Genomic DNA, 12,511 nt, shown 5'->3' on the forward strand with positions numbered 1-12,511 from the left:
TAAACATTTACCTGTAATGAGACTGGAGAATAAGAATTGTAATAAGGATTGATTCTAAGGACTGAGATCAGTATTTAATCTAGAAATCACAGCAGAAATATGGGCTGAGCTTGATGTTTACTGACTGAGGTAAAAAGTTAGAGGACTGAGACAAATGACACCCCAAGGAAAAGGACAAAGGCTGAGTACTTAGACTGAGATTGAGTATTCAAAGTAAGATCGAAGATTGGGATTGAGAAGACTGAGAAAAAGAACTGACATTGAAACTAAGGATTAAAAATGAGATTTCATATAAATATAAGGATTAACTGTGAGCTTGAGACCAGAGACTGAGCATAAAACACCAATAAAAAGTCTAATACATATTTTAAAAAAGCTATGGTTGACGGTATTGAATGCCTTTAACAAAGCAAAGAACAAAGTATCAACAATATTGTTATGATTACATTAAGAACATATGTATTTGTTAGGCCAGAGAGCTATGTTACCTTCATGACTGGAATGAAGTTCATATTGGGAGTGCAAACCATATAAGCTACATCCTGCTCCATGATATACACATTTCGCCTCTGCACCTTTTTCCAAGAGATCCATAGTCACATCAGCACTGAGAATATGGGCAGCCATGGTCAACATGTGTGATGCAGGACTAGGTGCTGATTTTACATTGATTTCTTTTGCTCATTTTACTTGAAAAATGCAATTTTATTTAAGGTTTACATAATTTTAATTAAGTGGGTGTAGGCAAAATATAGTGATGATCCAACCTTTAAAGATCCACATTTGAGCATGTAATACTACTCCATTTTTGTCCCTGATTAAATCCTTCCTGAGGGTGTTACTCATAACTCATCTTTTCTCACATGTCCCTGCATTACATTTTACCATGGTAAATGCAAGAAGCCCTTAATGGGAATGCCATAATATAATTTAATCAGTCCACTACTGACTTGAAAAAAAATTTTAAAATATTTTAATTCTGGATAACATATGCACTAATGACATGGATGTCCCTATATCCATAAAACAATGTAAACTAAACATGGTATCCTAAAAGAAAATGACCTTTGGTTAGGCAGTACTGCAGGGAGCACATATCTGAGCCAAACAGCCACATCATGATTCCATGAAAACTTTCTATTGTTGCCATTGTTTGGGATAAGTCCAGGGCCGGCATTAGCATTTTGTGGACCCCCAGCAAGTGCCAAGCTGGGGGCCTCCTGGGCAATTACAGTCTAAATACCACACTGTCACTTCACCAATACACAACATTTTAGTTCATGCTGCAGAGAAAACAGACATACAGACTAAATCGACATGCCTATGTACTGTACTATGTTGGCCCATTTCACTGAGCAACATTGACAGTGACTGGCATTTAGCTGTAGTAATGATACATTACAATAACTCTATGTACATGGCTGGCCTTAGGGGAAATGGTACCCTATTTAATTGGTTCCATTGTGCCTCACTGCCTACTGTTTCACCCCCACATGCAGACATTCTCAAGTGCTCCTCCCATTACCCCCCCCCATCCTAGGCTCCCCACACCATGCATACATTTTTTCATTTCTCACATTTTGCACTACTCTTCAGTGCTTTTAAGAATCTTTGCTGTCTATATGCTCTGCAGTGCATTTTACGTATTTATTTATTTATTTGTTTGTTTAATTATTTACTTGCTTATTTATTTTACAATCTTTTAATCCAATGATGGCTTGAACAAAAATTATGATTAAGGAAAGAAATTCAGTGTTGGTGCTCCACTTTACCTTTCCTTGCATCCTTTTAATACACCTTTCCTAGTCACAACAGCACAGTAATGAGTGTTTAGGAAATGGCTCAATTAAGTCACAGGGTTATGCATGTTGTGAGGTGCATTTTATTGCATTTTCGCAAATTTATGATCCAATGGTGACCTGGACAAAAACCATGAGGAAGAAAAGAATTTCAGTCTTATTTTTTTTATTTTTCTTTCAAGGGAGACATAGGTTATGCCCAAAGCTTAATGTTCTAAGCTGACAGAACAGTAGCTTGCAATAAATTAACAAGACACATTTTTAAAGGCCACATAAATCCTATCTGGGAATAATGCTGCCTCTATACCCCCAAAGAAGACAGCTATTGTTTGTGTATCCCTCGGGTGTTAGATTGGAATGAAAGCAGAGGTTCAAATGGCCACATTCAAGTATTTCAATGGATTCATATCAACTCACCAAAGGTAGTTTTGGCAAACAGAAAAAAACATTGAAAACTGTTTGCAGATACTGACTTCAGTGAACATCTTAAAGAAAGATTTTTTTTTTTGTAGGGAGCAAGCCCTCTCTGTATCGCAATACCCTCCAAAGTTATGGATACAAACTTCATGGTCACTCACAGTAGAGAAAAGGGCAAATTCCACTATCAGCAAATGTAGATTTGATGAAGTTACTTTGATAAAGGTATGTTTGCTGAAACTACCTTCAGTTATCTAACATGCTCCCCATTTCAAGTGACCATTGTAAGACATGTACATGGCATTCCTACATATTTCTGACGCCTATGCCAAAAGGAAGCCACCTGTACATGTGCCTGATGTGCAACTGTAAGGAAAGTAAGAAAAAAAAATCTCCTGATCATAGTAATGTATGCCAAGTTATTGGTCCTAGACAGCACACCACCCCTGCCCAGGCTATAGTATCATTTGCACAATTATGAGGTCTGTGAGAAAAGTAAATTAAATAATGCCTATACTGTTGCCCAACCCAATAAAACCTATAATTACCTCCTGTGCAGACCTCTGAGGCCTGATTGTTAGGAAACTTGAAAATGTAATGATCACACTGTCTACAGCAATCTTCTGTACACACCTCTAAGCAGGGTTGGTTTGAGTACAAGTGTAGCTGAGAGCAAAGGCCACCACTAAGTCCACATCAAAATGTATTTCTACAGTCTTGTGTGCAGGGCCACTAGACCCATAGAAGTTCTAAAGATTTGAATGTTCTGTGATGTACTTTATGCCTTATTTATGAAAGATAATTATTTGTTAACTGCATTTTCTTGTTACCCAGCAGAGTTATATATGAGCTCAGTATTACTGTATGTGCACAAATAAATCTGTGATATTTTTAGCACGCACGCACACACACACACACACACACACACACACACACACACACACACACACACACACAAATATTGTACATTCACCTTCAGGGAAAATGCAGGAATACCAATTCATCTACTGCATGTCTTTAAGGTGCTGAAGGAAGAGTTAATGGACAGAGGTATACAGATTCCACATAGAAAAAAAAACAGCCAAGAACTCAACCAGAACAAAGCACTGCAAAATGGCAATGCTACTCAACATGCCACTGTGGCAATGAGCAGTTTCTTTCAAACCACCAAAGATAGCCAACTATTACATGTAAGGTCTATATATGTGATTGCAAGACAAGAAATTATGGCCAACTTGTTACTCTTAAAACATTGCAAAACTCACACACACCAAGCATAATGGCAGTGTTGATATCTGTGATAGAAAGTGAAAGAAATTTGGCCAAAATGTTATTCTGTACTGCACCCCTCAACACACACACACACACACACACACACACACACACACACACACACACACACACGCACAAGCATAAGCCTTTGCAGTACTAGTTTTACACTGATTTCAATAAATAACATAAAATTGTGCAACACTAGTACTGCCACATCAGATTATTGACTGTTGTTTAGTAGTTGCCAGAATTATTACATGCCTGTCAATGTCACAGATTACTCAGAATCTTTCTGATTTTGACTCATATTTTGCCTGTCCCTCATAAAAATTTTGATGAGCTAGTAAATCATTCAGGACTACAGACAGTTAATAATGCCAAACATTAGAGTTTCATACTTCCTATTATCCAAAATTGCATACTGATGCAAAACGTGTTATTCTATTAACTTTAAAGTGAATTAGAATAATATTTAAAGAAGTCTTCTTGATTTTGAGCATTTATTCTGCCATTATTTTTGGCTTTTCCCAGAACTCTTGAAAAAAGTAATTGAAAGTTAAAGTTTCTGGTGTCTTTCCAATATTTATAAATCTCTAAGAAAGAGAAAACATTCCTGTAGATTACTGCCATCTGTTCTTTAAATCCCAGGTAAGCTCCTAGTTTGGCTGCTCTGGTCTGTTCTTTAAATCCCAGGTAACCTCCTAGTTTGGCTGCTCTGGGCTGCCGATCATTAGAACTTACCTCATTCATGTTAATTCACAGATTGCTGTCTGTATCCTGACAAGGAGGTATCACAACACTCTTTAAGATGAAGCACGTAATTGGAGATTTTCCCTCATTTCCCCAAAAATAAAATAGCTTTTGTGAGGCCCCCACAGAATCAAGGATGATTCTGGAGAGTCCAATGCAGCTGTGGGTAATGCAGGTACCTAAAGTCAGCTATGATGTTAGTTTTCGTTGGGAGAATGCCCACCAGCAGGATTCAACTAAATCAAGGGTGCTGTGTCAGCTGTAAAACATTTAACGAAATTATGAAGCCTCCTACTTCACAAAACACTGTTACTATAACCAAAGATATTTTTTAATTATAAAGAAGTGGAACCAATCCTTAAGATTTGTTATCTTAAGTGTTATTATTAACTACCTGGTTTATTAAATACAAAAGATTGCTGTACTAGCTCTTCTTGGTTTGATAAATGTAACAAAACATCAAAATAAGATAAGCTGCTATGACTGGGAGTCCCCAGGATCAGGATGGCTGCACTGATTGCAGGGTTTGCTGGTGCCAGCTGTGAATAGGGCATAGCTCGTCCCTGACGTGCACTTCATTATTAAAAGAAGAATACTTCATCTTGAATGATACAACAGCATTAACAATACTCTAAATTCTTTTCACATACCATATTTATTCACGGAGATCATCATATTAACTTTCCTATACCAGTTATCTTTATCACAGTTCAACTATCTTTATTGATAATAAAAGAGCAGGCACTTCAGGTTGAGTTAAATTATTGCAGTTGTGTTTTTACTGCCAGTCTTTTTAATCTATTAAATTCAGCAGATGCGTGCAAGGCTGGATTGTTGATGCGATTGTGCAAAGGTTCAATGATTCCCTAAACACTGGAAACTAAGATTAACGTAATTCATAGTAAATCATTTTAACAAATCCCCATCGGTTATTCTGCAAAAGAGAACACTTGACACTCCTGCATTAAAAACAAAATTATTTGACATGGAAAAGTTCTGGATATTAGGTTGAAATGCGATTAGTAATAAAACTACATGAGATTTTTCCTAGTATTTTCTTGTGCCTCCTTTAGATTTCGTTTGGTAAATGGGAAAACAAAGGTACAACTGCACTGGTAACAGACTCCTAATCACAGTTTAGGGTGAGAATAACTTAATGGTCTTAATAGGAGTTGAACTTAGGCCGCTTAGACTATACTGTTATACTCTGTCATCTGAGCAATGGGCACATTTTGCCTAAAATTCTATTTCATAAAACTACAATGATTATATTTATGGATGCCTCAGCTTGTTGCAAGAATGTACTTCATACAACTGCTTATGGTACATGTACAGATTTTTCAGAAACCCATATTGGCACTTTAAAACTTTGTAACTATGAATTTTGCTTTGAAATTATATTATTGCGATGGCACTTTTTTCATGTTTGCCTTTTGCCTTGTTTTATCCTCTGCCATCCCTAAAAGTGTATGCAGTTAGAGCTGGTTCTACACAGTTAGCAAATTTAAAAAAATGAAAACAAGAAATAAGGAATGAGAGTGAGTGAATAAGAGAGACTAAGAATATACTTCTGTATTATGCACAGTTTTCACCAGATGGCAGAGTTGCATGTATCTCAAGGATCCACCCTTCATTTGCATGACTCAAGTAATTTAACTGGAATAAAATTGGATTTCCTGTGTCGCTTCTGTCTGTAACCAAGTGGGATTATCAAGCAGTTGAACACATTAAGGTAAGATGATATATATATAGATATATATAAATATGCATATAAATATATATATTTTCTACACAGAACACTTAACAAAGAACAACTCTTACGTACGTGTTTGTAATGATGTGTTTTGCGTTGTTAAGGACATCAGGAAGCACTTGCTGGCAGAACCATTGCAGAAATGAAGAATGCTTTCCTTTTTAGTACAACAGCTACTTAGCCTGAAATGAGACATGTTGTACACAACAAATCTAGTCCTTTTTCCTATACAGAATGAAAACATTTTCTTAAATTCACATACAGCAGTCTTCTTGTACTTTTTTTAATTGTATCAAGCATTTTCTACACATTTTAACTAATTTCAATCAGACATTTTATGAATGAAAGACAGTCTTCACATAAGAACAAGTATTTTAAGAAGTACAGCCTGTAAAATGGAGGTAAATAGTTCTTATGAAAATTACCATAATGTCATGGAAGCTGGCCTCTTAGAATGCAGACAATCATTTAGAAAAGTGCATTTTAATTCTGACTAGTCAAAGTACATTGCAACATACTTAGTGAGTCAGCTAAACTGGTAATTGCACTAGTAGTGTCATTATGTATGTAAGTTTAATTGCTTATTCCCTTGTCTACCACTTGTTAAACTGCTTCAGCCACCTACCTATTCTCTGGTACTCATCACTCACCCTTAGGGTGTGCCACTCATCTTCAGAATGTTTCCTTCAGACCCCAGTTCTGTAAGAGGCACAGAGACACTGACATTTTGCATTTGGATTGCTGAGTTGAAGTGCTATCTCATTTCATAGGGCTGTATATACTTGCAAATGTATTTTTTGCATTCATTTGTGTAAGGCAGTGGGCAGGCTGACTTTTTAAATGACCATTTACTGCCATGACATAATAGACTACAAATAACATAATAAAAACACATAGTTAAATAATGATTAACAGTGGCATACATTTACATAGCTAAACATGGGTATAACAATGAACTGCGCTGCCATGAAGACACACAGGGTAGGAGAAAAAACATGCTATACAATAACTGTTCATTGCTATTCAAAAATGAGCATGCTGATTGGAAAGCCCAACCAGTGTGCCTGTTGTAAATCAAGTATATATCAATAGAAAAAAGTCCAGCCACTGAAGTATCTTTGAGTGGCCCTCCTTTCTATTGGCTTAAGATGGGGACAGCAAAAAAATCAGTTATGTTCTTCAGAACTAAAGAAACAGAAACATACCTGATTTTCCTTGTATTCCTCCACTGTCCTTCATAAAATTCTGACTTTACAAGCATTGAAAAGGAAAAAAAAAAAGAAAAAGAAAACAGCATCAGAGACTCAAGATCCACTTTTCTTTGTTGCTTTTCCTATACTGCATTGTTGTATTGTGCAAACATGGGAACTCAAGTCCCATATGCATGTGTAGTACATCAGAAGATAAGGAAGAACCTGGATGAAGACTGAAGTGCCTTAAACAATTTCTTTCTTAAATAATGTTACTGTATAAAAGCAATAGTCTACCTCCTGTTTGTGGGTATATCAGAATTTATCCACTCTTGGCTTTGTTTAATCACTCAGGCTATGCCCTCATGATCAAACCCCACCAACAGTGGGTGGCGCAGTGGTGCAGTGGTTAGTGTTGTCAGCTCACAGCAAGAGGATCTGCGGTTCGATTCTCGGCTGGGGTGCTTTTTGAGTGGAATCTGCATGTCCTCCTTGCATTCATGCGGGTTTCCTCCGGGTGCCCTGGTTTCCTCCCTCATTCCAAAGACATGCGTCTGGAGCATTTCTCTCCAAGTCTCCACTGAAAATGGGCTCTGTCCTAGCCAGACTTTCCTGGTAAAAAAAATGTTAAATAAAATAAATATATCCATGCACAGTAGTAGATTATTGCTTAATTAAACATCAAAGTGTACTTTACTTGTGGAACAGATGTAGAGAAATGTCATCTTTAGTGCTCATACTTGCTACCATTTTAAAATAATTCACATTATAGAGAGTCAACAAAAAGTAATAATACAGTCAGATCACATGGTCCCACCTGTGTAATTAGGTAGCTATGCACATGTCAAGCAGTTCTTTCATATACAAGAAGGTATACTGCACACTGTTTAGATTACTTTTATGCTACATTTGCTCTCTGTGTTAGCTTTAAGGTACTGTTTGATACTGGACATCGATGCTTGGCAACATTCAAGTTATCCAGTACAAAATGGTAAGGTAGTACAAATCAATGATGCTTCCACTGCAACTGTTTATATCAGTTATGCTTATACTGAAACTGGTTTACTGTTGGAATGCAGCTTATATGTGGAAACAAAGCAATTTAAACTGAATGCAGATACACAGAAAAATATTATGGTACATTCTGTGACTCAAAGTGGTAACAAATGTGGAGCAGTGGATAAGATTAAGCAGCTTCTTAATAAGACTACAGATAAAAAGTATGGCATGTTCTGTTATGGCTAGTTGTCTAACTCTGCTTGATGAAAGATAGTGGTACTTCTCTTTGGGTGGGTGCAGAATAAATCTGTAGATTTTATACAGAAGTGTTTCCATTCAGAGACATCAGTGGCTGATAATTTAATAGTAACAGGGAGAGCATACTGAATTTTGAAATGGGAATCATTCCTACCTAAAGCACAAAGTCATTAAGGCAAAGTATGAGGCATGCTCAGCTGGCATGTAATGCTGAGCTGGCATAGTGATGTACTGAATACGTACCTCTGGTCTGTGAGCAAAGTTATCCTTGAATGTTTTCCACGTGCGCAGCAAAGAAAGGTACATGCATAATAGTAATTCCTAATAGGAAGTGTATCTTTTAGTGTAACAGAGGCTCAGCGGTTAGGTTTTAAGAAAGTATTACAACAGTAGTTTCAACTCTCTTCCTGCTGAAACTGTAGGGGAAAGACATCATTGAGATTACTGGTCACTGTGTTACCCTACTTACTCTCTGACCCCTGGGATTTCTTGGGACTCATTTCACAGTTCACTGTTTTGTAACTAACTTTTCCATTGCTTAGCCTGTTTTCTGGATAAAGATAGATCATTTTACTGAAGGAAATCATATGCAGAGAGCAGAACTCTCAACTGTATGCATAGTGGAAATATGTTTCCACTTTCAGACTTAACTTACCCTTTTACTCACTATTGCTTTGAATCTCAGTTCACTGTGTTCTAACTAACTTTACTTTTGCCGGGCCTCTTTTCTAGAAAAATACAGATACTTTTACAGAAGGAAATCATAACAGAGATCAGAACTATCAGCTGTATGCAGAGTGAAAGTTGTTGTTCTCTTTCGGCTTTTCCCGGTTAGGGGTCGCCACAGCGGAACTCCAGTCTGCTAATGATTGGCAGTAGATTTTCATGGTGCTGAGATGCCAGCTTGACACCCAACCTTCAACAGAAGGCACTCCCCACACACTAGCTGAGAATCGAACAGGAGAACCTCTTGCTGTGAGGCAACAACGCTACCGCTGCAGAATAATTGTATGCAGAGTGAAAGTACATTCCTATTTTCAAACATGGTTTACCTCTTCAAGTGATATTCCAAATCATCCCTCTGATACACTTGATTTTGAAGCTGCTTAGTACACAGGAAACTAGATCACATGACTAATAGACGGGTTACACCAAAAATTTAAATAAAGAGGACCCACATGTTATGCGTTCCTTTTTCAACATCAAAAATAAATCATTTTTAAGGTAGATTTTTGCAATATATGTATTAATGACTATATAGTTTACACTGTACCTTTGCTAAAATAGTAATCATTTTGTGTCACTTTGTCACCCTCAGTTTTGTAAACTTGTGCTTCCATGCAATATCCCACATTCTTACTTGAGGAAGGAAGTATTATAAGTTCATAGGTAAGTACTAGGCTAGCTGCCTTTGCAGGCCATTTTGAGGTTAGCCAGTCTTCCCTTTTGTGCTTGAATTAACCTGGCCAGCTTTGGTTTTGCAAGCCAAAGAAAAACTCAGGTGTTGTATGAAAAACACAATACCTCCAAAGTAATAAAAAGTCAAGCGTGATCCATCTAAATTAAATACAGTATCTTAGGATTGATAGTTATAATTTATTAAACTCTGTTTGCAGTACTTGAATGAATTAACACTTGTTGTTATAGATGCCTATATTACTTGCTATTCTGTATGTAAATATTATGCTAAGTAGGCACCCATTGTTTGACTAGCTGTGTCTACTTTTTAAAAACCTTTGTCACTGGATTCAACCATAAAGAAGGTTTAGCCACTGTGATAAATGCATATGACAATTTGTATGGAGTACTGGAAACCCTTCATGATCAGGAGTTAATGGGGAATAAACTTCTGGAAATTTTAACAGTCCTCCACCCAAGACACTATGTCTCTTTGGAATCCCCAAACCCCACAATAACCTCAAAGACCCTCTTTACAGACTGGTAGTTGCTAATGGGGGTTCCATTACTAAAATGGTCTCCATTTACCTGAAAATCACAATAAAACCACATGCAGCCAGCACCATATTTTTATTCCTGATATTTTAGTTTTGTAAAGAAAATTAAACCACTGAAGACAAAATTCTAGTTACCATGGATGCTGAAGCCCTTTATACACTGCTGCCTCTCCATTGCTGTATAAAACTGGTGGTAGAAGCACTTACTAGGGGGAAGGGGATACTGTTAGTTGAGCTATAACCTACAACAAAACTTCAGATTTAACAACCAAGTATAAGGCAGATCTCTGGTATTGCAATGGGGGCTACTATAGCTTGCAGCCATCACAAATATAACCCTAGCTAAATGTTAAGAGGAGAACCATCTACAGTTCTCAGATCAAAAGCAAATGTATCTGTTAAATTTGCCTTATTGATGACATATTCATTACTGGGAACATTAGTGAGGAGAATCATCAATAAATTTATGACCAGTTTACAGCAAAAAGATAATTCAGTTTCCTGGCTTGACTATCAGTAAATTGAGGTGAATAGGCCACCTCACTGACAACTTGTACAGAAAACCCACCAGGGTTTATATACTCCCGCATGCCACCAGCATGCGCCTGCCCACTTCCAAATGTAATATTATCGAATCTCAGGGAATGTGGATGGCAAGGGTATCTAAAGAAACAAATGACCTCACTGAGATCACGAATTATCTCAAAAGGGAATTCTTCATGACAGGCTATGAAACAATCATGCTCCACAGCATACCAGAGCAAATCAACATCTTAAAACAAATTGGCAACCAGACCATCCTGGAATCCCCCAACAGACTGTACTATTAATTCAGAAGCCTCTATACAGACCCCAAGAATAAAATTGAAAAACACAGCAGGGTCATCACTTTCGTGCAGGATCACTTGGTGATTAGGAAAATTATGCAGGACAAGCGGATCATTATTGAAAGCAACAGCAAGCAATACAGCAAAACACTAGAACCTGGCTTCAGCTTTGTTTTAAAAAAAGGAACAATTATCTAGGACTACCTTGAAACAAAAGTAGGAACAAGGGAGACAAATGAGAGTAGCACCCTGCAATGTGAATCACAGAATTGCAACTTTGATCCAACACAGGTGAACAATTCCACAGCAAGAAGAGCTCTGACTGTAACACAGAAATGGTTGTATATAGTGATCAATGTTCTATACTGGAAAGACAGAACCAAGTTTTAAGATCTGATTTTCTAGGCACAATATTAACAAAGTGCTGTGGACAAACACAACCTAGAAAAAAATCAGCGCATAATACCTTTTCATTTCACATATTGGATTATGATAAAAAGACAGTTTGATGGAAAGAAAAATGCACTTTTGGAAAAAAATAACTTGAGTGATAAATCCACTTAAAAGCCTGCATTAAGCCAGATCTCAGTACCAGTTGCTTAATTAAAAGTGTCTTAGAACTGAGAAGTGTGAATTACAACCTATTTTGTTCAAGTTGTCACACACTAGTACCACAGGATGAACAACTCAAGTAACAGTCATATCTCCACCAGAGTACCACACACTTCAACTGGATCAAATTACTTCTAAAGCAATTACACCAAGCCCTTCTGCTCAGAAACTTATTTTTACCACATTTGACTTTGTTCTGTATTTACTACACTTTTTTATTTAATCAAAGGATTGAATTCTTTAGTGTTTATTTTGCTTCCTGATTACTTAAATGGTATAGGGATTCCCTCTGCTTGCGTTGCATAATATCTTTTAAAATAAAAATACTTTTAAATAAAAATACTCTCAACCACTATAACCACTTACAGATGTGGTCTAAATTGAAAAAGATCTGAGGAAGCTCACAGATGGTGACTGAAGCACTTTTTATGTTCAGTCCTTATATCAAGTGTTAACTGCTATCTAATGGATGGCCACGATAGGGGAAAATATTTCATGTTCTGTCCATATACTAAAGGTTTAACTTCACATTGATATGATGGCCACACTAGAAAATGCCTGGTGTGTTCTGCTTTGACTGGCCAAACCATGAGCAATTATTTTCTAATGTTCTGATTTTGCAAACAATTTCTAAAATGTTCAAAGCCTGTTCAAATATTGCTGGTGTTTTACACCAAGA

At 36.9% G+C, this 12,511-nt stretch overlaps 1 protein-coding gene across 1 annotated transcript in view; it reads left to right on the forward strand.

Moving 5' to 3' along the window:
• The first annotated feature begins 5,897 nt into the window (after positions 1-5,897).
• LOC122811191 (butyrophilin subfamily 1 member A1-like) overlaps positions 5,898-12,511 on the forward strand; it is a 331,929-nt gene continuing 325,315 nt past the window's right edge. The window contains exon 1 of the mRNA XM_044082864.1: positions 5,898-5,970. The gene's annotated coding sequence lies outside the window, so the exon portion shown is untranslated. The remainder of the gene's footprint in view (positions 5,971-12,511) is intronic.

The sequence above is a fragment of the Protopterus annectens genome, chromosome 9.part0 (genome assembly GCF_019279795.1).
Source record: "Protopterus annectens isolate FY-2018-M chromosome 9.part0, PAN1.0, whole genome shotgun sequence".
NCBI lineage: Eukaryota > Metazoa > Chordata > Ceratodontiformes > Protopteridae > Protopterus > Protopterus annectens.